Below are 27519 nucleotides of genomic sequence, written 5' to 3'. Positions count from 1 at the left end.
GGGCAGCAGCTGAGTGGCACCCAGCTGCCAGCTAGCCCCAAGCCCCGTCTACTGCTGCCCATGGAAGGAAAGATGGAAAAGCTGAGGGAAGCCAGCCTTCACCTGGGGACAAGGGACACCTCCCTGTGATTCTGCTGGAAACCAGAGCCATATCTCCTTTTCCCCCTTTTTGGTTGCATTTCCACTCCAGCCAAAACCACAGCACTGCAATGCCATGCAAGCTGCCTGCTGTGGTACGGGATGTGACTGCCATCCTCCCCACCTCACAGCCTTACAGGGCACACACATACCTGTACTGCCACCACATCCCTCCTCCATCTCTGCCGCTTCCCACACATCCATCAACACGCACATGAGGTCTAAGGATTTACCCCATCATAGGTCCCAAAGAATTTTAAAACAGCAAGAGATTAACAGAGGGACAAGCACTGCTTCTGTACAGACTGTGCTGTATCTGCACCTGCAACGGGGTGGAAATTCCCCGTTCCCCTTGGCACACCGACAAAGGGGAGCAAATAACTCAAGACATAAAACTTGCTTCAGGTTCACTACAACAGAGCTGCAGAGTGAAAGAGCCATTTAATGCAATCAAGACTACCTAAGCAATCTCAGCCACCGAAGCAAAGGGAACATCAGTTCATTTTTGAAGAAACCATGTTATTGACTGGAATTTAGATTATGCACCTACTTTAGTGACCTTTTCCTGTATCTGAATTATTTTTAGACTGAAATTTTTATTCTGGACAAAGTATTGAATATAAAAAAATATACATATGCATGTATTTCATATGTATGCATATACCCCAAACATTTTCTGTGAAGTAAAGAAGCTACTGATTCATAAATACAGCGAGTTAGCTGTTCTCTGAAGAATAACCTAAGCAGTGTGAATATGCACGGCACAAGAAACCTTGAGTTTAGCTCTGAGATGAAAACCTCCAATAAGGATGCCAGCAGCCTCCTAACAGATCCAAAAGTCTCTTTTTCAAAACTATCCCACCGTGCACACACTGAAGTAGTATTCACTACCAGTGCTTCCAGGACAAAATACACCTGAAGTCCAGCAAAGTGCTGGAGCAAGAGAAGTTTGTATGCATTTTAAGTACCAGTAGACGTAAAAATATACTTTTATACTCACTTTCCTAGATTTCTGGACATCTAGGGGGGTTTGCTGTTTTCAGACCGCTCAGAGGGTTATGCTGTTTCCCTGTTTCACAGGACAGCCACCACAGCTCCACATCAGAAAGACCTATACAGGTCTCAGAACCATCATCATCACCCTTCCCCGGGCTACACTCTACAAGCAAAGAGCTGGTTATGGGTATAGTTAAGACTTACACAAGATGATAGTTACAGGTCAACAGCAAGAGTAGCAAATACTTTACAGTGGCAGCGCAATATTAAATTTTAAACAATTCACTCACTTTTTATCAGAACAGTCCACTGTCTAGTTGTTCTTTTGGGTCTCCTGATCAGAGCAAACCTGCAGCTAAATGGACAGTGTTAGTGCTTCTTACCTCTTCCCAGGCAAGGGGACTATCCTGTCCTGGGTAATATGCTCGTTTCACAATTTATGTCCCATTGAGAGTACAGCAACGTACCGAACCTAGGCAAGAAACCACTAGAAGGCAGCAAGGTATGCAATCCAGGAAGAAGCACAAATACCAAAGCCAAAACCTTGGCTAACGTTGAGGAGCTATGCTGCACTGAAAGCTATCAGGAGAAAAATTCCTTTCCCTACTTTCTACCACCGTTCTACAAAAGCTATGACCTTCAAAATATTGGCTTTTTTTTTTCTTTAGGATTCAAAACAGCCTGCTTCATCCAAGCTGTCCTATAGATCAGGTGACACTCTGGCAAGAGAGTAACAGTCGATAGCCATATTCCTCAATGGAGCTTTTATTGCAAGAATCAAATGTTGTGTTTCTAGTCTCTTCCACATTCACTTAAAGTAATCAAGAGCAGCTACTTAGAAAATGTTCCTGCAGCTGTTAGGGAAGCTTGCTTAAGACTGGAAAGCCAACTTTCTTTTAAAGTAAGCCTCTTGAAGGTCCTGCCAAGGGAAGAACAGATGGAAAGCAGGACAAAGGACAACTCTGAACTTGAAGTAGGCTTATGCTGAAAGAGCCAGCAAGGACACCACTGATGCTGAGAGAAGTCGCATGTGTTCACAACTGGGCTGGCAAAACCCGCCTCAGGAGTGTCATGGCTCACCTTCGACTGAGATCTCCCCCGCTAACTGCTGAACCAGACTGAACCCAACACGAAAAGCAGGCAGTTTTGCCTAAGAAAAATGCACGAGGAGGCCAAAGGAAATGGGAGATGAACAGCAGAGTTGGAAATACTGCCGAACAGTGTTGAGTATTACCTGGGCTACAAGAAAAAGCCAGCTGCCATGATGTGAAACGCAGTGACGGGAGAAGGAGGGCGTCTGCGAAAAAACATACAGAGTTAAAGGAACACTAGCTATATTTATTTATGTTATATTACATTTACTCCATCTCCAGGATTCGTGACCATGGCCTAACGTTCAAAGTTCATATTCCTAGCGTGCTGATGCTGTCAGCACTGCAGCGAGCAGATCTGCTGAACACAGCCACCACACGGGCTTCGTACCTTTGGCAGACCAGGTCCAAACCTGGTACCTTTGGCAACCTACGTCCAAAGCAGGGCACCAGATCTGCTCCCGTGCGGCAGAGCCAACGCTAGAACACACCAAAACCAGCAGGGCGGGCCGAGCCTCTCTGCAGGTGACCCGCTTCCTTCAGGGGCCGCACGACCGCCCGCGCTTCGGGGAAGGAACGGCCAGCCCGCGGCGCGCAGCGCTCGGCCCCGCTCGGCACCACGGAGAGCTCCCTCCTTCCCGCCAGCCCGGCGGGCGCGGGCACCCACAGCCGCCCACGGCCGTGAGGGGAGCGGGCTGCGGGCCCTCGCACCCCGCCTCAGCGCGGCTTCACACCCCAGGGGAGCCGTGCACAGCCCCGGCACGAAGAGACTGACAGGTGTCAATCACCCCCCTGGTCTTTTCAAGTCGACCAAGCGGCCTAAAAGGGAGAATAGGAAGCTTGCCACCAGACTGTCGTTTTACTCTCAAAGCAGGACACCCCCCTGCCTCCCCCCCCCCCCCCGCCCCTTTTCACAGACTAAGGAATTTCTACACAGAAAAATTACTCTTGACAGCACAAAATAAAAAAAATGGGGACGGCATGGTACAAGAACTTATATGCATGAAGAATGACGCCATCTTCCAAAAATACAAAGAAATTATCATGCTGGCAATAAATACAAGACAAAGCCCAAAAGAAATATTTTACTTCCAGGCATGTTCATTCATACATCTTGTTACTAGTGAACCTGGTTCCTTCATGAACTCAGGAGCAGCAGCAGGAAAAGCATATAAGAAGATTATGTTAATACTATATTTAAGCATATGTAAGGACAGTGAATGAAATACTGATTATTCACTCACGTAATTCAAAAAAAACCAACAACCACTTACTAAGAATAGCTTTCAGGGGATAAGAGAAGAGAAACTAGGCTGCAACACAAAAAAAAAAAAACCAAAACCAAACAACAAGCCACAGCCACGGTAGTACTTGCTATCCCTCATTATCCACATTCATCAGCACTGAGGTCTACGGAAATCAACTTTGATATAAAAGCATCAAACAGGGATAAACTACCTAAAGACTTTCAGACTAATGCGCCCTTTGCACAGATGGGAAGCATTTCCAACTTGTTATCATGGAAAACAGCAGAGCTGGGTTTAACGTAACTCCTCAGATTTTGGCAAAGAGGTTCAAAGACATGGGGTGTGTGTAGGGAATTTGCGGGCTTCACTGTGACGGACAGACTGACAGACCTCAGGAAATAGCGGGGAGGCTACTGGGCTCGAGCTCCCACTGGTCCAAGCATGTAAGGTAGGCTAGGGAGTTAAAGGATTTTCTGCACTTTCTTCAAAGTGCTTTTGTCTGTGGGAGACTTTGCTCCTTTGCCTGTACTTTGCCAAGAGCTCAGGCACGCTTTCGCTCAAGTCAGCTGCATTTTCCTGTTTCACGATCTTAAGAGCTGCTAACTCAGCGAAGGGTCCCGATTTAGCTTCTGATTAATCCAAGTCTGAACACTCATTAGCAACTGAGCCACAATCCAGTTGCAAACTCACAGGCAGCAGACATCTCCCTGTAGCTCAGCCCTGTGCTTGCCATCCTCTGAAGGGAGCCTGGGCACACACTCCCACCTCGCTCCTCCACGCAAGCCGAAGCACAGAGGTGGAGACAAGCAGGAGGCTGATGCAAAATAAAATGCTAGTGTACACACCCAACACACGACTGCCAGGATCACTGGTTTGAATTAAGCATTAATTTCCAGCTCTGCTTTGTTATCAAAACACAGTATCACACAATATCAAACTGCAGAATACCGCTTGGTGCTGGTAAGCAGCATGAGACAAAAAGCATCTGTACAAATACAACTACAAGAATGTCTGTATAATACACATTAGATCCCAGGAAAGCACATCTGCCCTCAGCACTTGAACGATAGCTTCGCTGGCTATTAAGAGTGCTTCTAACCAAGAGAGGGCCAGCAGCTCCAGAGAAGACATCAAAGCCAATGCTGCTGAGAAAATGGAAGTGTCATGCCATGAGGCTGCCTTGAAAAGCTTGGGTGGGAACAAAAAAGGGAACATGTTTTAGCCTAGCTGGAAAAGACCCTCGTTTAACGTGGAATGTGACCTGCGGCTGCACACCTTTGAAACAGCACCCAGACTTTGTGCAGACTACACAGGCAACAGGTCCAAGGGGAGGGTCCAACAGGGCCTGCATGGAGTCAGCATCCAAAAGGGGACATTCAATCAGATTGCAAGTTTCAGCTACCAAAACTACCAAAATTTAAGTGAGAAAATGCTATTTCTCATACAGATTCAGAAGCTGTCATTTCTCAGACCTCTCCCTACATAAAACCCCTTGCTAGTTTCCGTAGCATGGAAAATGCATAAAACACACATGCTAAAAAGTTCTTTCCGTGGTGTAAGCTTGACCAAAAGCTATCAGGATTTTAAAAGTGAGTAAGTACCTGACAGAAAAGAAGTTATGTCCTCCTCCTTTGGTCTCCCAACGTGAGCTACTTGTGTGTGTCACGTGCAAGCTCTAAAACTTGGTCAGCAGGGGAAGGATATAAACCCAGTTCCCCCATGAAGCTAGCTTTATTACAAGTTTCTCACAAAGCACAGTTCAGCTACTGGTTTTTGTTCATTCTTCTTGTTTTTCAGAGACTCAGATTTATCAGTAGTGATCCTCTATCTTTTAGCTGTGAAAAACATGGTAAGTCTAAGGACAAAAGCAGCATTGAAATGTGTTACCTTAGTCTGGGTTTGATCAGTATACATTTTTTCCTTCCTATCTTCCTAAAAGCATCCAGGGTGGACCATACCAAGGCTCCATCATCTCAAGGGCTATACTCTTCCTTTGGCAACTGCTGCAAGACCAGAACAAGCCTGCAGAGATACTTTCCTTCAATACTGTCACAAGTCCCTGGTAATTTCTGCTCCACAAATCTGCTGTTTTATGGTCTGTACCTTGGCATTTATATTATCCCTAGCTGGAGCCTTCTGCTAGGGCTGCCCATGTTTATTTTCCAGCTAATCTGCACACTTGTGCAAACTTCATTAATGAAAACACAGGGCTAATCATGCTGTTGAATTAAAGATCCTACTGTGCTCTTACTGGGAGTCATATAAAACCTTTTTTATTTTTCTTATTAAGTACTCAGTACCTGTGTTCACTATTTCAGGTGAAAAATAAAAACTCATGTTGATTCAGCATGGGCTTTGTAAACAAAGATTTATTGAATCTCCATCTAAAGAAAGAAGTCAAAGATATTTTTTCCCCTCTAATACCTTCCCAGAAGACTGTGCCCAAATATTAAAGTATAATTAAGCAAGGAAAAAGGCTGTGAAAGTTTAAACTTAAAGACTAATTTTTTTCATAAAGATGGGGAGCTGAGTACTTCAACCTAAATAAAAATTAACCTCATTTCAGACACACTGAATGCTTTCAGTAGAAGCTCTTTAGAATACAAGAGGCAGGTACTAATTGTCTCTGCAAATCTCAAAACTTAAACAGATTAAACAGGGAAAAAATACTTCTAGTTGAGGCTGCCGCACATTCCCTATGTAAAAACTTCATTTTCACATGCTATGTCTGACAAATGAAAGAAACTAATGCTTTCCATAGTTGCTTGTTCTCTTTTTGATCAAATTTTAAACAATGCATCTCTTCCCAGAGCTGAAATGACAAAATTAATAGCAGAAAGGAGGAGGGAGAGCCACTGGGAAATTAAGAGTCCTAGCACATGTAGAGTTTGGAATGATGATAAATTGGCATCGGTATAGTTCTCAATCCTAATATTACCAAAGGCCCATCGTAAAATTGTTTATGCAACTTGAAGTATTATAATAACAAAAGCAACAGACAGCAAGGCAATGAGAGAGTACACCCTGAAATCCAGCAACAAACTCATCACCAAATGAGGAATATTTCTACTTTCCTTTAACTTCAAAATACGGTATATTCTTCCCACGTTTTCCTCTGAATGCGAATACTCAGGATAGTCGGCATCTTACCTACAAGAGTCAAGATACGGGTTCAAGAGCTACATGATGTTAGAACCTCTTTAAAGTAAAAAAAAAATTAAAACAAGCAAAAAAATATTTTCCTGTTTCAGTATGCCTCAAAACCGAAAAGCCTTAGAAACTGAAACGGCCAAGACCATCAGTACAAGTATCTTAAGTTTGTACTGGTGCAAACAGGAAAAAGGTGATGCTCTTCAATCCCCTGAGAAGATCTTCCTTTTGCATCTCTGCCAAAACCACTCCGCACAGAAAAATCCTGGCCTCACTGTTTATGTGGCACCTACAAAAGGACATTATCCCAGGCACCTGCAAGAGCCTTTACAGTGAAATTTTAAAATCTTCACTCATCTCCCAAGGGGCAGGGTGAAGGATGGTGCCCAAACCCTTTTGTTTTCTTCTGTCACCTATAACAATGCAAGATTGCTCATCAGATTACTCCTTGCCACTTTCACAAAGGAAAATAAGGATACTCAGCTTCTACAGGAACTACTTATGAAACTTGATTTCCTGTTTGTCTCCCTACCACAAAGATCTTCTGATGTCTAATAATATATCTGCACTCAGCCAACAGCTTTTCTTCCAGCTGAGCACTAACCTGAGAACTTCCCTCATGCAGACTTCTCACACAACTTCTCGGCACTTACCTGTGACATCTCTACCCTCTTGCCAAACTTGATGGGACTTTTCAACAAGGTGACCAACTTCATTCAGGGGTACTGACAGCGTGATGCTTATGCAATAGGAAACCAATCTCAAAAACACAAGGACATAGCAGGAGTTCCCGACAAATCACTTGTTCATGAGGCAATCCTGATTTAAAAGCACGGACAGCATCCTCACTTTAAGAAACAGAAACACAAAGAGAGCTAACCCTACAGCATCAGGGAAAAAATTTCTCCCCAAGGAAAACTGCACCATTCTTCTTCAAACATATAAACAGAAAAAAAATTACATTAAATAAATTAAAATACAATTAAAAAACTAACACAACCCACAAAGACATAAAACCATAACACCATGCTATCAAGCACAAAGGGAAGAAGCTTCTGGCCTCTGAGCTCCCTGGCACTTCCAAAGATGCTCAGTATCACATCTAAAAAACTCAGTAATGACCAGCTTCCACCAACACGCACATAATTACCAAAAGCAGCCCGACATTCCCAGACCCCTCTAGCCAGCACATACCCACAGAGGACACTTCTGTAATTGGGTTATTCCCTGGCTCTGCTGGCAGCGGGCTGGACGTGCATCCAAGGGGACAGCACTGAGTCACAGTCCTCGGCAGCCAGCACTGACTCAGCCCCACGCTCCCCGCTGGGAAAGGAGGCTCAAGGTAACCCGCCCAGCTTCTGTGGAGGCGATGAATTCCCTTTGCACAGGGACGGACAAATGCCGCGGCTGACCTGGAGGCAGAGAACGTAAAAAGATCCCAATTCCCACTGCAACCAGATATCCTTGAGAGGACGGCTGTCGGGAACATCACTCAGACAAGCTCAACTCCCAGAGTAATATCAGTTATGTGGCTTTCTTCTTTATTTTTTTTATTATTTTTTTTTTAAATGTACAGATGTGCTGCTGCTTTAGTCAGCTACAAACCCTGATACTCACAGCTGGCTCCTGCCAGCACCTACAGCTTGCTGATGGCCTCTTCAATGATTCAAACTGCAAAACCAAACATTTCTCATACCTACCACACAAAAAATAATCACTAAAAGGACTGAAAAAATGCACTGTGTTGTTACGTGGTAGGAAGAAGCAAAAACCAGTCACACTGTATACAAACAGGAAAGAAACTCACTTTAAAATGTCATTTCATTTCATTTGCTTACATAATCAACTTGCCAAGCTTTTTTTTTTTTTTTTTTTTTTTTTTGTCACACAACATTTTATAGTATAAAGGTATTTCCTTTAAAACCAAGATACATAAATAACAGCTTCTACTGATAAATACAATCCAAAACCACAGTTTTAATCTTTGGTACTTAAACTGAAATCCATAGAATGGCAGCTGGATGGCCCGAGTTTCAAAGGTGCCAAGCACTCACCGGTTTCAGTAGTTGCAGAAAACAGCAAGCGCTATGCATCTCTCTTCATCAGACCACTCCTTAGACATTCAAGAAAAGACCCTCACCTAATGTGTCAGGGTCCTGCACCAGCCAAACTGAGCTCAAATGCAGGGGCCATCAACCTGGCAGGCCACACTCATTGCTACCACCTGGAGAGAGCCTACTTGAGCCTCGCCTAAAACCCTCCTGGCACAGAGAAGCACTAACATACCCATAGAGCTCCTGCAGCTGCTGTAACGCTCCTCATGGGGACACACGCACCCCTGCCACCCCCAAAAGTTCTTCAATTCACAGATTCGAACCAAAAAACCACCAATATTGAGTTGCTTAGAGGGCACAATATATTTCTGGTCTGTCTGGCAGCTCTCCGACAGGAGTGGTTGCCATCGCCCCCTTCAACAGGAACCCCTCATTCCCACACAGGATTTGCGTGACCAGCTGACTGAACAACCGAAGGCACCAGTGCAGGGCATGCCAAGCACAGAGATGAGTTGGCTGGAGAGCAGCACAGCCTGACCCGGCTGCAGTGCCAAACTGCGATCATGTCCTGCCTGAGCCAATAAGCCCAGCCATTTAGAACGTTTTATTCACTTAAGTCAAAACACAGTTCGCTTTTAAAAGAGAAAAAAGTCCCACTTGCTTATAATAAACAAGACAGAAGTACTCTAGAAGACTTACGTGCTCACAGCAAGCAAGAGGCCTGTTGCTGAAGGCTTACGGCACTGCATTTCCATTCCCGAACCACACACAGCCCACAAAAGGGCACTAAACTCTCATCAGAGCAGACAAATCTGAATAAGCCAGGGGCAAATATAAAAAAGCCTGAGGTGGTCTGCAAGCGCAGCGTAAGCAGAGCTATCAGACACCTCCCACTTCAAACACTAAGCGCAACGTCCTCTATGGTACCTTCTCAAGTAAACAAGTCTTCATAAAGCAATTTCTCCTCTTGCTGAAAAAGCTGAGCTGCTCTCCCGTGAGCTGAGAAGCCAGCGCTTCTGCCCACAAGCCACACCAGAGAACCCTCAGCCAGCACGCTGGCTGCTGAAAAGAAACATTAAAAAGCACGTGTGCATGAGGGGTTAGGGCCACAGCTCATCTGTTACGCTCTGATAAACCGTACTGCAAAACGTGAGAAAAATCCTCGCACAATCCTTTTTCTTAATTAATGAAAGCAAGAATTGTGCGTTCATGCAGCTGTGCTTCGACAAACTTGGGGAGGGCATCCCGGGAGGCCAGCCTTGCGAAGCTGAGCGCTGTCACAAAGAGCATGGGGTGAGCACACCAGTGCAAGCAGCGCAACCACGATCACACCTGAGCTGCTCTCTCCTCACCGCACAAAAACCATGGACTTACCAGCACAGATGGGTGCTAGCTGACAGAGCTCTGCGCTGACTTAACTTGAGGACAGTGCCGCAAAACAAAAGTCACCTGTCACAGTCACCTGTCAAAGCTAACTGCTGGCCACATTTCTGTGAACATGGCAGCCTACAGAGCATGAATTTCATGGAAAAGAGAGAACTTCTCAACCTTGGGCTGCCAGGAATGGCAGGAAGATTTCTGTCCCGCTGTGCCGGCCCCAAATGGCAAGGGTTACTGAGCTGTTCCTCTGGTCATCACACAACTACACGCTGTAAGGGCCAAGAACCACATTATTCGCTGCAGAAAAAAAAAAAAAAAAGAAAAAATTAAACAGACAGAGGATTTGGCACAACCCCCAAAAGCATCTTGGACATCCTAACAGTAACAACAGTTATTCAAGACATGACTGTTTATACTACGAGATTCATTACACAGGAGGCCTGCCTATTTTTAGAGGTAGATATCGCTACAATTGAGTGCTAGATAAACCCAAACAATTATTTTTAAAGGGTATTCCATCACTAATTATTCTAAACTTCTGTGCTCCGTAGGTTGGCCTGCTGCCACTCTCCAGCATAACAGCTCGGAGAACGATGCTATGACTTCGCTGTGCGGCGGTGACAGCTAACTCACAGAGCAAGCAGCATGTCCGTACCAGTCTAACAGTCAGGGCGAGCTCATCACCGCATCATCACACCGAAAAGAAACAAAATTAAAAAAACCACGAGACCGCAATTTTGTTTATGCTAAAAAAAACCAGGAAGTTTTAATTTGCCACCAAAAGAGATTCCCTGAGGAATAAACGTGCAGCGAACAGTGGTGAAAGCCCCTGAGCAGCAGCACCATGTTGAGAGCCCCAGGACTGATGTCCAATAGGGCGTGAAGCAGAAACATCAACTAGGGTTTGCTGCTGCTTGGGAAGAACCTACCGGAGATGGGAAGGAAAGAGGAGGTCAGCTCCTGCACACAGCTGTGTTATCTGCGTAGAAGCCCAGGCTGAGCATGGTTCCAAGGACCCGCGTGGCTGCCGTTGGCTACGCTGCTCATCGATCTATTTTGTGGTTTCACCAGGCTGAGCCTGAAGTCCCGACTGCTTCGCAGGCTCCCCTCCAGCCACGCGCCACCAGCGCTCCTGCACCCCGAGTTCTGAGCCACGGGGTGACGGACACGGGCAGAAAGCCAGGCTCGATCCGGCCCGCAGCTGCCCCTCAGCCACCGGCCAAGCCAGACGCCCTTTGGGGGGGAACCCACTGCGTCTCAATTTCTAAAAACGTGCGTGAACGTTTTTTTAAGCAAACCAGACTTTTCACGATATTGTAACTGCAGTTTTGCTCCGGCACAGCCTAAACCCAACCAAATCCCGGAGGAACACCGAAACCCCAACCCGCCAGGGGCGAAGCAACAGATGGCACGACAAAAAGAAGGGCTGCCAGGGTGCCTGGACCAGCCAGGGGAGAGGCGCTGCGGGGCGAGCCCGCATTTCACGCCCGAGCTCCTCTCGCAAGGACGCGCCCGCCCTCCCCGCTGCAGAGGGCGGGCAGCGGGTGCCGGTGGGGGGGGCAGCCCCGGCTGCTCCGGAGGGGGCACGGCGGTCCCGGGCGGCCGGGCGGCAGCCGGGGGAACGGGAGGGGAGGGCGGCCAGGCCACCGCCGCGCTCACATTCCCCGCCAGCGGCGGGCTCCGCGACGGCACGGCACCGGGCAGAGCAGGTACCCCGGTCCCCGCAGCTACCGCGTCCCCGGGAGGCAGGAGAAGGCGCCAGGCTCGGCGGCCGAGCCCCGCCGGGTGGCTCCCCCGGGGCGGGCGACCGGGGCCAAACTTCCCGCCGCGCCGCCACCCCCTCAAAATGGCTTCGCCGGCGCCGCGGCCCCTGGCCGGGTAAGACCGCCCGGGAGCCCGCCCCCGCCCCGCCGCCGGGCACGGCCGGGCCCCGCGCCGCACTGCGCCCCGCCACGCCGCCGGCCGGTACCCCCGCCCCGACCCGCCGCGCCGCGCTCAACAGGTGCGGGGCGGCCGGGCCCGCCGCCACCGGCACCTGCCGCCTCGTCAGGACCTGGACAGGTCCCGCGGGGCGCTCCCGCCGCCGCACCCGAACCTCACCTCTCCCGGCGCCGCGCCGCTGCCCGGGCCCCGCCGCCGCCGCCGCCGTTCCGCCATCCGCAGCTCCGGCCGAGCCGAGCGGCGGCCCCCGCTGCCGCCGCCGCCGCCGCCGACACCGGCTCCCGTGCGCGCCTGCGCGCGACCGGGGCGACCGGCCGCGCGCGTCCCCGCCGACGTGCAGGCCGCGCCTGGCCCGCCAGCGGCGCGAGCCCCGCGCGGGGCGGGGCCCGGGGGCAGCGCCGCCGTTCCCATTGGCGGGCCCCGGGCGCGGGCGCGGGCGGGGAACGGGCGCGCGCCCTGGCGGGCGCGCGCGCTAACACCGGTGGACGACAGGCGGAGCGGGGCGGGGCCGGCGGCTTGGGGAGCCGGCGCTGATTGGGCAAGCGCGGCGGGAGGCGGGGCGAGAGGGGCCCGGTGGCGCAGAGCGGGCAGGGGCGGGGTGGGAGTGAGGGGCGTGGCTAGCGCCGGGTGGGGGCGTGGCCTGGGGCAGGGGCAGGAGGTGGGCCGCGGCCAGGGCCCGGGGGCCAGGCCAGGCCCCGCGCCGAGGCCTCGGGATACGCCGCCCCCCTGTGAGCCCAGGGTGCCTGTCTGTCCCCCAGCACGGTGCTGCCTTCACCGGCCCAGCCCGCGCCCCACCGGTGCCCTGCCGGCGGGTGGTCGTGGGCCAGGCCAGCAGGGCTAAACCAGGCCCGCTGCTGCCCAGCCAAGCCCCGTGCCAGGCCTCAGCAGGTAGGGGACAGCAGGGTGGCCCAGCTGGTTCTGCACAGTGTGCTGTGCTGGGTGCCCGCATCGCCCTGTGCAGCGTGACGGGTGACAGGACCAGCCTCCACAGGGGTCAGTGCTGGGGGTGACTCCTTGGCCAGGCTGGGGCCACCCAGCATCCCCCACACAGCCTGGGCAGCCTACAGGGATAAAGCTGCCTTCCACTGAGCGCATGGGGATGGCTGCGAGTGAGATGCCCAAAACAAATGCTTTAAGGAAAGCAGAAACCAAAATACAGGTTTAAGTCTTAAAGTGACTTTAGAACATGGAAAAGGATTTTGCAGTGTTAGGAGTCCTACTGGGACCCTATGTAACCTGCACGTGATGCCCAGCTTGCGGCAGCAGCTGTGGTTGAGGACACCCAGGTGCTGCTCACAGACCTGCCAAGACATTCATGATTGCCAAGAGTATATAAGATGCTGCTGAGCTTCTCTCCCTTTCGCTTCATTTGCCTTTTAAACCCAAATGTCTTCATTCTATTTTTCAACAAAGTCACTTTTTGTCAAGAGGCACAGAAATGCCAACGTTCGTTCAAAAGAGGAGTGAGGGGGAAAGAAAGAGTTTCCATGTTTAACCCCAGACACTTGCAAGTGGCCTCGGAGCCAGCAGGGCCCAAGGACTCAGCCTCTGCATTTCTAAAATCATCTCAGATGCAGCGTCCGTGTCCGAGTGCATCCCACCATGCCAAGACAAGAAAGCCAAACAGTGTTTTCCAGCAAGCCATGAGTGATCTCCACTCAAACACCAGCAGCCAAGTTCATCAGTGCTTCTACTGTTTGTATCCCATTGCTCATTATGTAAATTACAGTTTCAACCTCTCATAGTACAGGAGACCCAAAAAGGTTTAAAAAATTACTTTAAAACCTGTCTCTTACATGGTCTGCCTGTGACAGCAGGCTTAGAGTTAAAGCATGTGGTCACTTGGCAAACAGGTTTTTGAGCAACGACTTGCATTTTGCTTTTGACATCTGCAGGTCTCAAACCAAGCAGCCCATGGGATGCAGTGGGACACAGCAGGATACAGAGCTGGCCTCACTTTTCCCAAGATTCACGGTTTTTGAGGTCTGCAGCCCAGTATTACTCCTCTCCCATGTCCTTCAGAACACTCCATCATGTCCCAAAATCTCATTCTTGGCCACCGCTGACCACATACATTGACTGGTCGAGCAGAAATCTTACTTCCCCAGCTTCCTGTCCCTTTGAGGTTACTGAATGAACACAAAAAGTTATTAGAAAAGCCATCAGCTTATTTAATTTGCCCTCAGGTAATATTTTTCCATCTAAGAAGCCAAGTTAAACATTATATACTGCAGCCTTTTTGCCTGGAGCGTGGTTTCCAGAGCCAAGCAATGGAGCAATCATCCATCACACATAGCGTGTGTGTGGGGAAGCAGACAAGCCCAGTCCCAGCTGCACATGATGGGGGATCTCAGGGTGCAAGTGGACCCATCCACAAAAGCATCAGCTGCCCAGAAGTGAAGGACATGCTGGCAGATTCAACTGCACCACCATGAACACCCGTGCGAGCCCTGCAGCTCATTTCCTTTTCATGGTAAACAGGTAACAGCTGTTCTGCACTCGGGTATTTCTGGTGAGAAGAACAAGGTGTTAATTGTAAAGTCAGTGAAATGCAGAATATATGCTGGAAACATCTTCAGAAGCAGCTTCCTCCAGGGGAGCAATGGGACACGTGGCCATGGGGTGCACCAGTCCCTGGACTCCCTGCAATGGAACAGAGCAGAGCAAGGACACAGAGAGTACCAGACGTACTGCAGAGAGCTGGAGTGCTTCCCCCAGCCCACCTCCTTGCCAAAGCGGACCCAGGTTTCCCCACCCAACATAAAGTTTGACCATGGATGGAGACTAAAGCCCTGGCTGCTGTTGACACCAAGACACAAGCAGAACCACCAGCCTTTGCACGGTGGAGAAGAATACCCAGAACTGCAGCAGCCAATGCTGAAACCAAGGTGCTGTGAAGCCAGGTGGGACCTTGCCCACAGGGCCCCTCCTGGAAGACTAATCCTGATGTCCATCCTCCTGCAGCCGCCTGCCAGACCCACAGGTGACACCCAGCTTGCTGGCCACTAGAAAAAGAAACCGTTCATTAAAGTAATTAGGATCCAAAAGGAAGGGACATTTAAATAGATTATATTTAAAGGGGATATTTAAAGAAAAACACATGGTTTTCTAAGGTTTCGACTCATGGTCATGTTGGTGAGAAGAACCTCTGATGGCAAGTTCCTCTGGCATCTCCCGTCTGGCTTCACCCATGGGAATCCAGCCCTGTCCCATGGCAAGATGTGCCCAGACATTGCAGGAGCCTTATGTAGAGATCAATCAGACAAAAATGACAGGTGTTGCTGCATCAACCACCTTGGTATTATTCAAAGCTGGTGTGAAGAACTCGGTGTGCTTTCTCACCCATTTCTCTAGAGCGCTTGGGTGGTGGCATCCATATTGCCATGTTGCATCACGCTCCCTTCAGTGCCCAACGCGAGTTCCAGGCGCGGTGCCCAGCGGCTGCTCCACTCACATGTGGCTTCTTCCCTCTCTCTATTCGTTCTTAGCAGGGTAAGGATCCTTACACACGTTCACAGGGAGGGAGAAAAGGACTGCCATGAAAGCCCGTGCTGGAAACAACAATCTATTTTTTATACCTCCTCCCTCGCGGAGACAATCCTCCTCCTCTGCCCTGCTTGGGAGCGGCAGCACCTGCGGGCGGGCAGCTCTTGGCTGGCAGAGCCTTTGCCTCCAGGAATGCCTGTCCACATTTCCTTACCGTATTTTATTTTCAGCTTGAGGATCTTGACACAAGCTACTACTTTTTCCCCACCCCCTTAGGATCAGCAGTGAAGCCAGCAAGAACAAAACCGTGTTCCTCAGTTCCACCTCTGTGTCACGGGCCAAAGCGGTTGTGTCCTGCCAGGACGTTGGGGAAACCACTGCTGGGACAGGAGCAGAGGGACAAGGCTGAGAATGAATTACCTTGAGTGGTACTGCCGATGGTGGTGAAGAGCACAGCACTCAGCAGAGCGAGTGCTCCCACCACTGGGCTGGAAGAGGCTGGGGAAGTGCTGGCCCCCAGGACGGCTGTTCCTCCCAAGGACATCTGGATGTAGCCCCCAGGACAGCCAGAAGCACACCTGAGGACATCCTCTTTAGTCCCTCTGGAGTCCAAGGGATAAAGGAGGGGCACTCTGCCAGCTCCAGCCCTGTGTTGGAGAGAGGAAAGTCACTGCTGGGACCCCCACGAGGGCTCACGTTGGGCAAATGGTGCTACATCGAGGGTGGGGTGGGAGGCACGGCATGTCCCCAGGCTTGTCATCCTGCTCGGTGGCCAGCCTGATCGCACCATAGATCAACTTGGTTCCCTGCCCCTGCAGGACAAAAAGGGCTCTCTCCCTGCATAGCACCGGGCTTGCTGAGCTGCGCCACTGTAATACAATTGCTGATGCTTATGAGACACCACATTTTTTCCAAATAATTTGCTCTTTTTATTCCTAATTTTCATCCAAATCTTATTTTAGGGTTTTTATTTTGTTGGGTTTTTTGCTTGGTTTGTTTTCCGTAAACTTACTTTAATAAATGAATGGCTTTTCAACAATGGCTTTTTCATCAAAGTCCTGGGAAATCTGAAATACTTGGCTGTTGCTCGTAAAACTGAGCGCAGTGCATTTTGAACACCACAAGCCAAAAGCAGCTTTACTATTTCCATGCTCTGAAATGGTTTTCCATCCCAGGGCGGCTTGATTTGCAAGCTGGCCTTGCTCCTTGGGGTCCCTACACCCCAGGACACGTCTCAGGCCTCAGCACTGGTGGGAGTGGGGCTGTGCCCGGCACAAGGCTTCTGCATGGGCTGGTGCTCCCCCAGCATTCTTCAGCCATGGCTAATTTGCCGGCTAGTGTCACTGGCGAGGCTTGTGAGCGCTGGAGGTCCCTGCGGGACATGGGGTTTCAAGAGCTGAGGTGACTGTGGGTTTGCCAGAGCCACAGATTTCAGAAATGGCCCACTCTTCCCAGAAGCGCTGCCTGTGATTTCAGGGAATTTTGTCTGGAAATCTTGCCTTGCTGCCATGTCTGACCATCAGCTGAAACCTCCTCCTGCTTTTTAATGGCTCTGTGTGTGCACACCCTGTCACGCACTGCCATCTTCTGCAGGCAACTTGCCCATGAGCTCTGAATTGGAGTGCAGAGTCCAAGGTGATGGACCACATCTTGGCATCCTGAAGGCCTTCAGGGCAGGTGCTGAACAGCATCCCCGTGCACTGAGCCTGCCATCCTGGCACATAGCTCTTGCCATGCAGAGTTTCCATCCCACACCACCATGCTGGAGCCACATCTTGCACCAGGCATGCCGGTTCATCCGGACCTACTTTTAGAGTCCTTGCCCTCACCTGGTGGATGTGGCTGAAGCACTGCCTGGCCCATCACCGTGCCACCAACCCAACGGAAACTGGATCCCCAGAAAGCCCCAGCAGCAGATCCAAGCTTGGTAGTTTCCCCCGCTCTGTTGCCATACGATCCTCAGTGGAGCAGCAGCCAAGCCTGGGGAACCTGCTTCCAAAGCGATGCTGCAAAAGGAGGGAGGGATGTTTAACCCAGACCTTGCGGAGTGTGGCAAGCTTATGGAAGGACAGCAGCAGCCTCACCAGGGCGGCGGCTGCCTGCTGGAGGACACCTGGGAAGCACAGTTGCCTCCTCCAAGATTTAGCCGCTTGCTGACCGCAATCCTGCTTAGAAAGGAAACAGGGCTGGGGGAACCCCTGTGGTCTTCAGCTCCTCACCAGAGTGCCCCAGGCAGGTCACCCAGCTCCCTGCACCCCCACCATGTCCCACCCCTCCTGCCCAGGGCCCTGGGCACCCTGCAGATGAAGCGCCCGCCTATTTGCCCGTCCATCCACCCATGTGGAGCCTGCCATGCTCCCAGACCCCTCCCCACTGCGGTGCTGACCCTCGCCCCACGCCTGGTGAGCTTGCAGGCATTAGCTGCCTATCTCTGAGCAGAGGTCACTACAGAGCATGTAATTTAACTCTCTCATAAAAATCATCACTGCCTCAATTATTCAGCACCCTCGCCCCACTGCCCAAGCTCATTGCTGATGTTTCCATGCAGTTGAGATATCAAATTGTATAATTGGCATTGGTTGCCAAGACCCAGCTCTGACTTTGTAACACCAGTGTGCCTGAATTCCTACCGCCTCATTTATACGTCACTGATTTTACACATATGCAGATGCCAGAACACAATATAGCTGCTTTGTAGATGGTCTGTAACATGAATTTCTGAGGCCAGCACATGATTCAATGCAGTCTGGCAGCTCCACTTGCAGTAACCTGCTTGTGCAGACCCTTGAGTACCAAGACGTGTACCTGTGCTTGCATGATGCCCTGCACTGGGTCTGCAGGCAGGATGGTGATGCCAGACTGGCACGTGCCTGTGAACACCCGGATCGGGTGCTGGCCGGTAGCCCAAGCAGAGTGCCCTGCCTGCTGTTGTCCAAGGGGAGAGCTGGCAGCAGGACGGCCCCAGGACCAACGGGCTCCCACACTGGGTTGGGGACAGGTCCCAGAGATGGGGACCTCCATCCCTGGGGGTTGGAGGAAGGGTGATGTCAGGCCAACACAACTTCATGCAAGCAGCAACGCTGCCATCTCCTTGCCCCACTGGTAGGGACCCCTCCTGGGGCCAGGGTGGAGGAAGGGCTGGCTCCAGCTTTCCCTCATCCTCTGTCTGAGCTCAGATCCCTGGGCTGAGTGGTGCCACCCACGGTAATATGTCCTCCAAGGGTCACAGTGGGCAGGCAGGACCAGAAGCCAAAGCGCAGGACTCCCTTGGGGTCAGTCTCAGCAGCATCCAGCTGTGAAGCAGGTTGTGACCCAACTTGCTCGGTGACCAACGCAAGGCCAATTTTTAAATCATGAGCATCTAGGGAAGTCCTGGTCCAAGCCCAGCTAGTTGCACCAGGCAGATCTGCACAAACCACCCTAAAGAGCAGGAACAGTAGATGCATGGAATAACATGAGCCACGGGAAGCCAGGGGACAGAGGGGACACAGCTACTGGAAGTGTGTACACATGCATGAGGGAGATCAACTGATGGCAGCTGCTTGGACATCTACAGGCATTCAACAGGGTTACCCGCCAGCAGGTCTAAGGATGCCAAGGTGCAGCGGGATAAGGGGGAAGGTCTTTGCAGGGGTAAATTGCTGGTTACAAAGATAGGGAACGGAGGGTACAAGCAGCAGGTAGTTTTCATCAGGGAGCCACAGAGGGACCTGCAATGACAACTGCATTCTCCAACACAAATGGTCTGGAGAAGGAGAGCGCAGCGAGGTGGCACAGTTTGTTGCTGATACTCGTATCAGGGAAGCAAAGACAAGGCTGAATGCAAAGAACTGCAGAAAGATTTTTCCAAGGCTGACTGAAGGGGCCCAAAAAGCAGAGGAGATGAAATGCAGTGTAGGCAGTTGCAGAGCAATGCACCGGGAGAATGTTACCACTCAGCTGTGAGGCCTTGGCACTGTGACAGATGGAGCTGACCTGTGGAGCTGTGCCAAGGAAAGATCAAAAAAATAAAAAAAGCAAAGTTAAAATTGAGAATTAGGAGGAGGAAAAATTGGAAGCAAGTTCCAGCAAGGGCTATTAGCTATAAGAACAACATCTCTGGCTCAAAAATCCCAAGACATGGACTGTAGGAGGTTGGAAAAATGTATGAAGAAGCATTGCTTGAACCGGTTTGTCACTTACACAAGGTTGGTCACCATCAGCAACAGCATCCAGGGCTCACTCCAGCTCCCTGCAGCATCCCCTGCTTTGCTGAAGCAGCCTGCATTGCACACTATGCATTGCACAGAGCATCCCGAATGTTCACTTGTAGCTCGCCACCAACATCATTGCAGGCAGGGGACCCCCTGAAGCAGCCCGAGCTCTGCCTTGACACAGAGGACCAAAAAGCAGCTGGAACATCAGCAGCTTTGTAAGAATTCAGTGCTCTTCCCACAGTAATACCTCCCGGCTCCCATACCACTAGCAGTTTCGTGAGACAGGCAGTGGTTGTTCTACCAAGTGGAAGGTGTTTAGATTAACCTTCACATTGGTGAGCAGTGATTAAACATATCCAGGACAGCTGTAAACGCACTCTGATTAAATGTATCCAAAACAGATGTAAACACAGTCACGTCGCCTTGGCCTGGTGCACCAACGCTGCTTCCAGCAAGGAGCCGCTGGCCACGTCTCTGGGCCGTGGAGCCGCTGATACACTCATAAACCCATCAAACAGTGTCCGGGCTTGCAGCCCTCGCAAGCCGCGGGAGGCATCAGTCTCCCCACTGGCCCGGTCCCAGTGCAAGGCTCTGAGCAGCCCCCTCCTCCCTGCCCAGCTGGCAGAGCCTGCAGAGAGCAGGGGGCCAGGGGCAGCAGCATCCCCCAAGGAAGCAGGTCTCCTTCTTGTCACCACCCTCACACGTGTTGGCTTCTGTCCCTCAATACCTCAAATGGTGCCTGCTAAAGCTGGACAAACCACACGTTTAAATACAGATCAAGCTCTCAGCCGTGAGAACCGTCTGTCCTCAGGGCCCCTTCTGCTGTCTGTCCGTCCATCCTCCCACGGTAGCTGAGTGTGGGACAAATGGGGTGCGTGTGCCAGGGTGGTTATCTCTTCCTCCATCTCCTTCCCTTGGGAGGATATCCTGGCATCATCTGCCTTCACCTACCCGGGCCCTGACATTTGCTCCCTTCCCAGCAGCTTCCTGCTTGGGACATTTCTTTGTCTCAGCTTCCTTTCCTACTTGTGCCACTGAAACCAAGGCAACTGTCCCGGGAGCATCAAGCGAACAAGGTGTCGCACACCACTTCTTGTGCTGCGAACATCCTCCACGGCAAACTGCCTCCCACGCGCTCATCGAGCAGACCTGCCAGCTCGCCACGCCGGGCAGCAAACCCGCTACGGCAGCCTCAACACCACCAGAGACCTCACCACGTGGCTGTGGTTCCCACCAGCTGTGCTGACATCTTGCTTCTTGTCTCCCGGACCATGGCTCGCTCGGTCGCAAAGGGAACCTGCACCAGGTTAAACCGCAGAAATCCTCACTTTATGAACACTGAGCATGGGGGCTGGGTGCCACCGCCGCAGCCACCCACCCTCATTGCCCCAAGGCAGCACAGCAACCCCTTTGGTACCACCGGGGACAACCGTGGCTCCCCACCCATGCAGGGATGAGCCACACTGAGCAGATAAAGGCAGACCTGTATGCTAAGGGGAGCAGTTTATGTACAAACCACAAGTTCAAACAGGGTCACCAACACACCCACCCCGTCTGGCATGGAACACCGATCATTAAAGCAGAGAGAAACCCTTAGACTATATTTTATGCATCCTACATGAAACTAAGGGATCTGGAAAATCCCAGAGCATTCGGATGCAAAGGTCTAAATCTTGACAACGCTCCTGGCAAAGCTCTGTGTTTTGTTTGCACTATGTAACAGCTTCTTCATAAGGAAACAATTGACTTGGTTAAGGAAAAAAGCCACCACAAAAAGCCTCGCCCCGCTGTTCAGCTGATAGAGCTCCATCAGTGACGTTGCTCTTGATGCCAGTCCCAGTTTGGGTTGCTGAAGCTCCTGCACTCAGCGAGGAATCTGGACCAGGCAGAATGAAACCACAGAGCCACACGTTGCGACTCCAGCTGCTCAGGCGCCAGGAAAGGACCGGCCTCAGGGAACTGAAGGCAACCATTTGTTTTTGTGTGTTTTTGGAAACACTTCCTTTAGCATATAATGCAGTTTTCTCCCATCGGTGTATCTTATCACCCTCAAATATTTAGTTTTTTAGCCACAAGTCTTAACTTTGTTACGTCAATTTGTGCTTAGGAACTGTAACTTATTTCAACAAGGGTTTTGTTTTGTTTTTTTGTTGGGTTTTTTTTTGGTTTGTGGATGAAGCCAATGCTTTTTCACAGGCTCTGAGTGAGAAGCCCAGCCCTGACAACTGATACGCGGCACAACCAGTGGCCTGCCCAGCACTGTTCATCTGCCCTCCCTTCACCACCGTACATGACGCAGGGGAGACATTCCGGGAGCTTCAAGAAACCCGAGGAGTTGGGATTTGTAGGTCGGGCATCTGTGCTGGGGCCAAGCTGCCCGTGTGCCCCGCCGGCTCCACAGGTGCCACCCTGCTTGGTGCTGCTTCCACCCTGGACTGCGGCTCTGCAGCTCTCAGGGGGGCAACACCGCCTTTCACAGAGAAAATAGCTAGACAGGATTAAATTACTCATCAGAATGAAAACACAAAGCCAGGTTTAACAACTCACACTAAAGCAAGACGTGGTTCAGAGCAGAATCAGCAGATGCCCAGATAATAATCATATTGGGAAGAGTTCGCATTGCAGGGCATGATTTTTCCCTTGCAAGAAAATGGTAAGTATGGAGATAAGGGTGATCCAATTAACCAGGCTTTATGTGGATTTCCAAATGGCATGTGGCAATGCTCTTAAGCGCTTAAAGAATGCCCAAAAGCTCTTAAAGAAACTGAGCTGCCATGGGATAAGAGGTAGAGACCTCTTGGGATTAGTAACTGGTGAAAGGTCAGGAAGCAAAGAGCAGGAGCAGGACTGCATCTCTCAACAGAAGGAATGGGTGAGGCCCCCGAGGGTCCGACCCATCCTGCACCTCCCTGAGTGCTCTGGAAAAGGCCAGGACACAGCAAGGTGACAACAACGTGTCCTGGCAGGACAGCCACCAAGGGAAGTGAAGGCAACAGATAAAGGCTGTCACAAAAAGGCTATGGTGAAATCCATGCTTCAGGGCATCTGTGCTCCGGGGCAAAGGCTTGATCCAGTGATTCACCTCACCCCTCTCTTGTGCAACACCTGGATGAAAGGAGGAGTTGCTGCTGCCAATCTCATCTGCTTCCAAAACTACCAAGCAGCTTAAATTCACATGCAGTTGTATCTGCTCAGGTTCCCTGCAGCTGCTCCTGCTACATCTGCAGGAACCCATCTCTGCTTGGCTTCAGATGGACGCGTGCTGTAGATAAAGGGCAAAAGAAACAGATGTGAGCGTGCAGTGGCTTCGTAAAGCGTGGAAAATGTAAGGATCAGGCAGGGTAGAGGGCATGTAGTGGGAGAAATAATGCCACGCAGGGAAAAGGCTCGCTGCACTTGCTGGAGCATGCAAGAGGGAGGAATGGCAGAAGGTTCCAAGTGCTGGGTCTCTGCTCTGCCAGCTACGCTCAGTTCTGCCCCTGTCCCATCAGGGGTGGAAGGAGCAGGAGTCACTACAGCTTGAACCCTCTGGAGCTCCCCGAGCACTGGGCCAGCCATGCTCCCTGCAGCGGGACTGCTGAGGACTGTCTTCATGGCTGGAGGGAGCCTGTTGTCTGGATCAGTCCCCGAGCTGAGCACTGCAGCCCCCTCCCTGGCAAGCCGTGCTGGGCACAGCACGCAGGGCCTGGGGTGGAGGAAGGAAGTTCAGTGTTAAACTTGCTATTCAAAGGAAAAATCTGGCTTCCTCATGCCCCAGGATCTCCGTTTCCACGACTCCCCATACTCCCCAGGAAGCCAACGCGTACACAGTGGAGCTGGACGGGTGCTCCAGGTCACAGGGAGGCAACCAGGACCTGGGCTGCAGCAAGGACAGCCATGGTCAGGCTGAGTCACAGCCAGCCGGGTCCCAGACAGACGCTCCTGTGGGCTGGGGCATGACTCAGCTCACAGCCCAGCCCTGTTGAGGTTAGGATGAGGAGTTCAGGTCTTTTTTTCTGAGCCGGAGGACATCTCATCCCCATACAGCAAACCTACAGATGCACCCCCAAACGACTCTGCAGAAGTTCAAGGCTTGACGTGCCTCTGGGGACAGACTGGCCAGTGGCTGTGGTGAAGACGTGCCAGGAGGGAGCCAGCCCAGGCGTGCCCTGGCCAGGGAGCAGAGAAGAGCAATGACCCTGCAGACCATACTCCCAGTATTGCCACTGGTCCTCACCAGCTGCCACCAACACACCAAATACTGGGTGAGGAGCACAGCTGAGGGCTGAAGTTGCATCAGACCAGGGCATGACCCGGAGACTGCTGCCAGCTGGTGGAGAACCTGGGAGTCATCTCAAGGAGCCCCTGGCAGACCCCCAGCCCCCCTGCTCCCAGCCAGCAGTAGGCACAAGCCACCTGAGAGCGTCCAGCAGATCACATAAAGGAAGGATGGCTGGGCTCACTCAGCCAGCTCAGCCAGCGGGTGCCTCCCGGGGTGCAGACCAAGGTCTCGCTGCACGTTGGAGGCTGTTCCTGGGTCTGGCACAGGTGCAACATGTGTCAGAACTTGGGATCAAGCTCAGGAACCCACAGGATGAAGGTAGCTCTGCATGGCTGGCAAACAGCATCCCTGCCAGATGTCCAGCTCTTTCTCCTCAGCCACCCCAACAGAAGGCTTCGCTCCCGTGACAGGTGATTACACTGCACGGATGAAAGGCAGGGTGATGGTCCGTTTTAGGGATCCAAGTGCAGACTGCTCATCCAGCCAGCAGCCCCCTGGCAGAATCCTAGGATCTCTTCACCGGCTCAGCAAGACTCAGGAGAAAGCAAATTAATCTGTCATGTTCCCATTCCTCTCCTCCACAAATTAGTGTTGGCATGAAGGAGGCGGTGCCGACAGCAAGCCCTCCTGTCATCCAAGAGAGGGTACTACCAGTATCTACAAATGCTGTCCTGCCTATACCCTGCAGTGATGCTGCTGCCCCTGATTTCCCTACACCAGCCCAATGCACCATCCCAGCGCGTTTACTGACAAAGCCAGTTTGACCAAAGCAGCATGGATTAGCCGTTTTTTGCAGTCCCTTACAGACTGTATTTACCGGGAAGGTTCAACTCCACCTGGGAAGCAGGAAGGGCAGCACTTCCAGCAATGAGTTCCCAGCCACAGGCCACCAGACAAGTTGCAGGCACAGCAAGAGGCTGCCAGCTTGGTGGAAAACCTAGGAGCAAAACTCCCAGGGTGCAAAACTCTTGACAAACCTGGGAGCTCCGCTGGGCTCACCCACCTGCCCCCAGCCACCACAGGCTTTCCCTGGCAGCCTCAGAGGCAGCCAGCTCCCTCCCGCTGGTACCGGCAGCGCCGGCATGTGCCTCAGTGCCAGGGCTGGCAGGGGTTATGCTGGTAAAAGTCATCACACATGCTTAGCGCTACGAAAAAACCAAAAACCATGGGGCCAACACTGCTCATCATTTCAACTGGAGTGTAAGCAAAAGTCGTCTACCTGGCATTAAGTTGTATTTTCCACATGCAAAAGGGATGGGGGGACTCGCTCGCACAAGATCTGGACGGAAAACCTTCAAGGCCAGAAAAGGCAGAAGGCGGAAGGAAGGCGGAGGGAGGCTATGTACTTGCACTAGGGACTTCCTTGGGTTAGACAAAGGGTCGGGGCCAGGTCTGTGTGACTCACCACGCTTTTCTGAGACCTGCTGCCAGCCTGATGCAACCCCTGCTGCAGCAGGAACAAAGCACAACGGCCCATCGCCAGTACCAGGGAGAAACATGGGAGCTGCAAGAGCTGCTATAAAAAGATATCCTTTTGCAACCTGTGAACTAAAGACACTACACATGAGCTGCTGGTAGAGGAGAATCCCGTTCCACCCACTGCTTTGGGTGCTTTGTGTGTAGCAGAAAATATCTGCTGGTACCACCAGATGGACAGGATACTGAGGCTTCTGCTTTCAGACATGGTTCTGCGAGCAGCCTTCGAAGGCGAAATCACCAAAAAGAAAGAACACAGCCGGAAAAGTAGCCCCAAATTTTTGCAGTCCCAAGTTTGCAGCGCATTCGCTACTTACTCACTTTTCTAAGTCTAGAGCTGCCGGGTCGGGCCCCCACCCTCCCCTCTGGCACAACTACTCCTTACAGCTTGGAAGCTATTTTTTCCCACCCTGCTATCTAAAAAAAAAAATTGGCGTGAAAGCTTTTATCATCCTGAAAACATGCCAACTGCGAAGGCGACTCTGTGTCTCAGACGCCTGTTTCCTGGCAGATTTTAAGTCCTTTGCTCAACTGCTAGCATGGCGGGGGCAGGAGATGCCTGCAGCAGCAGGCTGTGAACTGTCGTTTCAAACCATCGTATGTTTAACTGCTGCTAAATACCCAGGAGACCAACGTTTTCAAACAGCAGGCGAAGAGCTAGACATGCAGCCAAGTGGCGTTGGCCCATCCAAGGTAAAGAAAAGGTGTGAACGTGCTGCGGGGTGATGCCGCACGTGGAGACGAAGGGCCACCAGCACAGGTACAGCCGCCAGGCAGCGCTGGGTAGGGTCACCCGGCTCCGCACCTCTGCCAGGTCCGTCACCCCTTCGCTTCCCAGGTAATAAGGCTTCAGCTCTGTTGGCTCCCAGTAGTTTGAAGGGAAAGGATGGGACCCAACAACCAGGCTGAGTAGGGGAATGTAAACCATATTCAGAGCTTGAACTCCACGCTGGCCCAAAAGAAATACAATCAGATACCAGTAAGACAGCCAAGGAACCAGCCAGGAGGTGGGGAGACATTTTGAGCTGTTTGACCCCACCACAGCCCTCTGCTTTCCAGAGCCTGGGTCCCGCAGGGCATCACAGCGCCCGTCAAACAGCACAGCGGTGTTCACCTCCCAGCACCGACTCCGGATCAGGAGAGAGGAGAGCCCTGCCACCCTCTGCCAGCCTGAGCAACAGGGTGGAGGATGGGACATAGCCAGCATCTCTCCGTGGCCTCTGCCAGCAGGACTCTCCTGCCAGGCCCTGGGGGAGGAGGGGTGGCATGGTGACATTCCTCTAACAACTAGCGGGATCAGCAACAGCGTCTGCACTGCCAGGGTTAAGAGGCAGGCATTAGAAAAACTGCCTTTGTTCAACAGTGCAAGCCTAGAGGGAGAAAGGAAAAAAAAGCATCTGTTACTAGTGATGCAAGAGACCGATATGATCAAGGTGCCTGCCTCTCCCGCTGCAGCTGGTTTTAAGCACAAACTTGGATACGAGTCAGCTGCAGCTTCCCTGTTTTGTCTGGGCATCAAAAAGTGAATTTCTTTCTTAAGGGTTTCAGATGCTTTGACCTGACATAGGCAAGCTGCTTTTCCAAGTTTAAGAAGCATCAGAATACTTCTTGTACGGTTCCAAAGACAGCACTGATATTTTAGGGTGTCAGACTGGGATCATCTCAGATAGGGAATGGCCCTGCCTTCAGCTGTCCCCATGAAAATTCACTGGAGTTTTGTGAAAATTGGTGTTTGGTAGAAGGAAAGGCCTCTCCCTGCTGCAGCGGTTCCCAAACCCAAACACGTAAATGACTGGCTGAAGTTCACAGTCTGCAGCCAGGACACATTTTGGGGATGCTTCCTATAGAGCAGGCCAAGCAGGGAACACAACACCGGCCCAAAGTGACCAGCGTCACCCACGGAAAGCACACACTTCCAGGGTAGGAGGAAGGCAAGTCTGTGAGTTAGATGTGTTCTGCAATGAATTCACACGGCTTCTGTGGCACGCTGCAGCAGCACTCTAGTGGTTTACTGTACACATGGAAAAAACCACTGTCATTTTTCCAGTGATGGGAATAAACTCGTATTTCAATTAGTATTTACCAAAACAAGAGCCAGACAAA

General features: G+C 51.4%; 1 protein-coding gene across 4 annotated transcripts in view; it reads right to left on the bottom strand.

The window, feature by feature from the left end:
• The window catches only part of ADARB1 (adenosine deaminase RNA specific B1), an 87936-nt gene extending 75543 nt beyond the window's left edge, over positions 1 to 12393 (bottom strand). For 2 of the 4 annotated variants that reach the window (XM_056350092.1, XM_056350091.1), the window contains exon 1: positions 12157 to 12393. The gene's annotated coding sequence lies outside the window, so the exon portion shown is untranslated. Of the gene's footprint in view, positions 1 to 2368; positions 2432 to 9375; positions 9466 to 12156 lie in introns of those variants that run through there. The other 2 variants (XM_056350094.1, XM_056350093.1) reach the window with 2 other exon arrangements.
• Between the last annotated feature and the right edge of the window lie 15126 nt (positions 12394 to 27519).

The sequence above is a fragment of the Falco biarmicus genome, chromosome 8, assembly GCF_023638135.1.
Source record: "Falco biarmicus isolate bFalBia1 chromosome 8, bFalBia1.pri, whole genome shotgun sequence".
NCBI lineage: Eukaryota > Metazoa > Chordata > Aves > Falconiformes > Falconidae > Falco > Falco biarmicus.
The sequence above is the reverse complement of the archived record's forward strand: the minus strand, read 5'-3'. Positions and strand labels throughout refer to the sequence as shown.